The following is a 5,949-nucleotide window of genomic DNA, read 5'->3' on the forward strand; positions in this document are numbered from 1 at the left end:
TTGTGATTAAACAAATTGACTTAATAAGTAACAATGCAGTGAGATATAGGGGACTGTTGAGATCATCTTTCTCTAAGCTGCTGTGGTATTGGTAAAAGATGGATCATTTTGTTTCAAGAAATAAATCTTACTTGATTTTAGAAAACACAACTTATTGCAAATATCCCCAACTAACATAAGAAAACAGAAAACTTTTGATCAATTCTGGCTTATTTTGTCGCACAACATTCCCTGATCCTGGTGAAATATAGTTCAAAATAAGTTTCCCCATGTCAAGGTTGGGGTAAATATTACCCAAGTGCAGTAAAAACCATTAATAACGTCTCAACAAAAAGTGAGCTTTGATACAAAAAGCTTATTACAAACAGCGGACGGCCCGGGATCAAGGCAGAGGCCGATAAGGGGGTCTCAGGCGGACGGCCTCGGGGCGAGGCAGAGGCAGTGCATACGCAGAGCTCGTGGCAGGGGAACTCTGGAGGTCAGAGACAGGGGCGGAGACAAGGGTGGAGACCACGGCAAAGGAACTATGGGGGTCGGAGACAGGGGCGGAAACAGGGGTGGAGACAGGGGCGGAGACCACGGCAAGGGAACTCTGGGGGTCGGAGAAAGGGGTGACGGCAAAGACGGGGAAATTCTGGGGGCCGGGCCTGGAGGGCGATGATGGCCGCGGTGGGGAACTCTGGAGGACGGCGGGACCCCTCTGGAGGTCGAGCATGAGGCCGTCGGTGAACCTCTGGAGGTACGGCTGGTCCCCTCCGGAGGTCGAGCAGGAGGCCGCCGGGACCCCTCTGGAGGTTGGAGGGACAGCATCAGGAAAACAGGAGTAATCTGGATTGCCGACTGGACAGGAGAGGCAACAGGAGTCAGGACCCCCGAAGGGTGCAAAGCTGGTTTCGGCGGGACCCACGAAGGAACAGGAACTGGATTCGAGAGGACCCCTGACTCAAAAGGGACATGGGTTGTCGGCCGAGTTGCCACTTCCTGGAGTGCACGTAAAAGAGCATCCTCAGCCTCTTTACAAACCGCCCTCCTGCACTCTACAAAAATACACAAAATGTTTTAGGAAAGTATCATCAAAAAATACTGCTGGGTCCATACTGGTTTGGTCGTGCTGTCAAGTTTGGGGTAAATAGGACCCAAGTGCAGTAAAAGCAATTAAAAATGTCTCAACAAAAAACCAACAGAGACAAACGTGAAGAGGAAATTACATCAGGGAGCAAACTCTGGGAAAAGCTACGACAACTGAAAAAGGAGCAAAAGGGAAGACAAATACAGAGGGACTCATCACAAGACAAGACACAGCTGGGGAGGGGAGGGGAAACACAAGGACAACAGGTGAACACAATGAGACAATCAGGCACAGGAGGGCAAGCACAGGAAGTAAGACCAGTGGAAGATATATAAAACTATTAACTAACCCTGTAATCTTGACACCCCAGCTAATAACAAGATCTAATTTATCTAAAAATCCCATCTTACTTCAAGGAACCTGACAAAGCACATTTGCAATTCTATGGGCATATTTGTTTACTTATTACAAGCAAAAACACCTTGATTTTATTATACTTTTATTTGATTTTGGAGCAGCATTTTTTCTAGAGCGTTTTTCAGCTGTTAAAAATATAAAAGATGATTTCAACATATTTCCACCTGGCACAGGACGTGTGCATTGGGTTGACAAAAGGGAATGCAGTTATGCAACAAAAACGTTCACTGAACAGATTGTGCTTTACCTTAGCAGAACAAGTAAAACCTGTTTGCTTCTCTCAGATCTGAAGAGAATCAGTGACTAAGCAGCGGAGGATGGGATGGGCGCTGGCAGAGGGACTGTGGTAAAATCTCACTTTGTGGTTTTATTTCAAAACAGCTCAAGCCATTAAGAGACTTTTGAAATGTGAAACGCTGCAGATGTATCATGGTTATTTTGGGTTACCCTGCAGTTAACGTCTTGTTGGTTGTATCATTAAAGGAGATTCAGCTCATCTTCATCATCAGCTCTACATTCTGTTGTTTTGGGGGCTTTAATGAATACCCAACACCAACTGCCATTATGTGCACAAGATAATTGAAATGTGAACAGTCTTTAGCGATTAGGCCCCATACTGATATTATGTACAGTATCTTTGGTATGAGTCAGCCATCAGTAGATGTTTGATTTCCAGCTTTCTGTGGGTAAAAGGAGCAGTTTGGGGGACAGAACCTCAGAGTTGGTTTTAGAAGACATCAGACATTCGACATCAGTTCGAAGCTCGTCTGCATTCTGCTTGTGTTCTGGATCTTTTCTCCAAGGATTTCATCACAGTGGTGATGTTGATGGGAAGATTTGTGTTAGGGAATATTTTGATTTGGTATATAACCTTTGAAACAGTTCATCACTTTCTCCTTCCTCTGTCTGTTTTACCATGGCATAGGCTAATGGCCTTGCTATAATCTCCCTTAAGGAGGGGCAGTTTGGGCGCTTTGTTGATGTTTCTGACCGAGCACAAGCTGACCAGGGACGTCTAGAGCCCTTCTTATCTGGAAGATAGGTTCCCTGTCGTACATTATTTTGCCATGTACGACAGCTCTAATTAGATTCAGGGTCCATATTTGTTAAGTCTCACTGATGAGGAATGTTGATTATACACTCTGAACTGGTTAAAACCTCGTATTGTAGAAGAGATCTTCAGAGTTGGTCGGGCAACCGCTCTTTCACCTCGTGGCTACAGTAAATATCTTGTCAATTCTCCGTCCATTAACTTGATAATAAACCTGCAGTGTTTGCCATCAAGTTCCAGTTCTCCCCGTGTCTCTCTGAGTTTCCTCTCCATTGCTTCAGAAGTTTCCATTTGGACTTGGAGGAGTGGACTTCTGACAAGCTTAGCCTCGGCACTGGAGGTGCCAGGTTACTTTTATATTGTGATACTCAGATTACTGATTACATATTTTTGACATGTACTGTTACTGGTTATTGTAACAGGTTACATTTTTTAAGTTTACCTGCTCCTAAGTGACTGAGGGCAAAGGTCAAGCAAACTAGGGATAGGGCAGAAGCACACACAGGGAGAGGGACAGGCAAGGAACAGTGCAAAAAGTCATGGAAACAAGGTGGCTAGAGACACCTGACAATCTGATAATATCTTGAGAAAAGTGAGCCTGAAAAGGGAATGCTGGCTGCCTGGAAGTGCAGGTGATTGTGATCCCTGAAGGCAGGGGTATAGGTCAGGCTGGGCCTGAACACATCTGTGAATGCAAACAGAATCATTACCAGAAGCATTAAGGCTGCCTGAGACACAAGGACAAGGACAGTTACAGGAGAACCTTCCTGCCCACTGCAATAACACTTTACAATAATTCCCCTCTGGCTGGCAGACAACTCACTGCTCCATAGCCTCTCTGTGAACTTGACATAACATGCACACCTTGACATTTGTATATTTGTATATTTGTATATTTCTCATTTTTACTCATTTTTATTTATTTTTAGTTCAAATTATTTGTTATGCTTCTTCTTTTTGTATTTTGCTGCTGCAATGACACACACTATCTTAACAGTGTGTGTTTCTGGAAAAGCTCAGAAGTCCACCTAGTTTCTGTCCCTCAGAGATAAAAAACTTAACAGCTGTGCCTTCAAATGTCAAGTTTGGTGTTCCTCAGTCCCACCTACTGTTTTACTAAGTCATTAAGTTTCATTTTGCATCATGTGACCGTTTATTACTTTATTTTCCAGGAAGAGCACACTGCCAGGGTTCACATAGTTTCAGGCTGATCTCTCCGGCTGAAGATGTTTTCTACATGCTGGCAGTTTGGAAAATGCTATGTGGGTCAAAGTTTGTCTGTTCTTCAGTATTCTCCAACATCAACCTACAGTGCACTTTTTACGACTGAAGTTGTAAATCAGCATCAAATAATATTCCTCATCTATCTCATTTTTGTTTAACCACACACATTTGGAAAGGCAGATACGTTGTCTGATATGCTAATGCTACAGCTGGAATAACTCTGAACCTGAGTCATGAAAAGTGTTCAGTGTATCTTGAAAATGTGTTGGGCAGTAAGTAAAAATAAAACTGCTTCAGGCAGCTTAACTTAAAACTATGTAAATGTATAATAGTGGCCTGATGTTTGTACGTTTATAGATCCAGGGTCGCAAATATCTGAGGACATGGTGAAACTTAAAGTTCTGAACAACAAGTTTAAGTTGCGATGGCAGAGACAGGAAACACGGTCCACATGATAATACACTAGCAAGCCTCTACAAGAGGAAGTCCATTCATACAGATTTGATGAACTAGCACTGCTACAATGTTTGCTATCTTCCTTAAAGGGACAGGGAGTAGGATTTAGATGTAAACTCAAACCTAGAGACTCACAGAGTGCAAAGGTTTGTAATGCTGTGTGTTTTTTTCAGGACCCCCACACTTATAAGCCATCCTTACTATAAACACTAAACACACCAACTCAATGTACATCAGTTTAGCAAGCGTGTTAGAGAACTACAGCTCTGAAAAAATGAAGAGACCACTGCAGCATTATGAGTTTCTCTGGTTTAACTACTTATAGGTATGTCCTTGAGCCTTGGAGAGCCGCCGCTATAAAAAAGATTCATAACTTTGTCGCAGATTGTTGCAATAACAATGGTGTTTACTGTCTTGAATAAACATAATTACATTATTTATAATTAATAATAACTATAACATTATAATAAACATAATTTACGATTAATTATAAAGCAATCATATTTATCCACCTATAAAAACTTCAAAAATATCCTTTTTAAGGTACATTTAGAACAGCTAAATAATGTGCGATTAATTTGCGATTAATTGCGATTAAGTATTTTAATCGACTGACAGCCCTAGAATATATATATATACAGCTCCGGAAAAATTGAGACCACTGTAGCATTATCAGATTCTATGGTTTTATTATGCATAGGCATGTCTTTGAGTTTAATGTTTTTTTATTGTATTTTATAAACTATTGCCATTTTTTCTCTGTGTTGGAATTCAACACACACTGGAATGGCTTTCATACATGTAGAGATTTTGATTTAAGGAAAATTTGGTGTTGTCTCTCTATTTTTCCCAGAGCTGTATATAGAAGAAGCCTTGATGACAGCGTGTTTGGTTTGTCTGTTCTGTGCAACATGGAGGTAAAGAGGAAACACCTCATTTTAACAAAAACACAATGATTCTTAATTTCACATGATTAAACAGTAATTCAAAGTTACATGTAGCACAGTGCATGTTAAAATCCAATATTTGTTAGTTAGCATCCAAGCACATTTCTATTAGTTTATATTATATGCTCATTAGCATATATTAGCTGATGTGCAGCATTCAAGGAAACATTGGTGTGTGAGGAGGGAAAACTTACTCAATCCTGGTGGAGACGGGAAGCCAGTGGAGTGAGTGGAGAATGGGGGTAATGTGCTCATGTTTCCGCACTCTCATCAGGATCCTAGCTGCAGAGTTTTGGATGTATTGACGATGCAACTTCCTGAGCTAATTCAAAGATCTCTTGTCACTTTTATATTTAACATACTTTTATTAAGTATTGTGAATCTGCACAATGATTACTTTTACTGTCGCTAAATATATTTTGATGCTAATACTTTTGTACTTTTACTGGAGGAACATTTTGAATGTAGAACTTTTACTGTGACAGAGTATTCCTACACTCTGGTACTTCTACTTTTACTCAAGTACAAGATCTGAGTACTTCTACTTTTACTCAAGTACAAGATCTGAGTACTTCTTCCACCTCTGATGATTTTATCCTATTTGTCAGGGCCAAGACAGATTTCCATGATATGTAATGGACTTAAAATAATCTGAATTTGAATCTGCATCACACAGCATGCAAATTCACAAGGAAGCTGTTGTTAAAATGAGGAAGAGGAGTGAAGCGGGTGCACAGAGCGCATGCCTGTCATCTGGAGCTGATAGTGACGCAAAGCACGGGAAA

The sequence above is a fragment of the Eleginops maclovinus genome, chromosome 20, assembly GCF_036324505.1.
Source record: "Eleginops maclovinus isolate JMC-PN-2008 ecotype Puerto Natales chromosome 20, JC_Emac_rtc_rv5, whole genome shotgun sequence".
Lineage (NCBI taxonomy): Eukaryota > Metazoa > Chordata > Actinopteri > Perciformes > Eleginopidae > Eleginops > Eleginops maclovinus.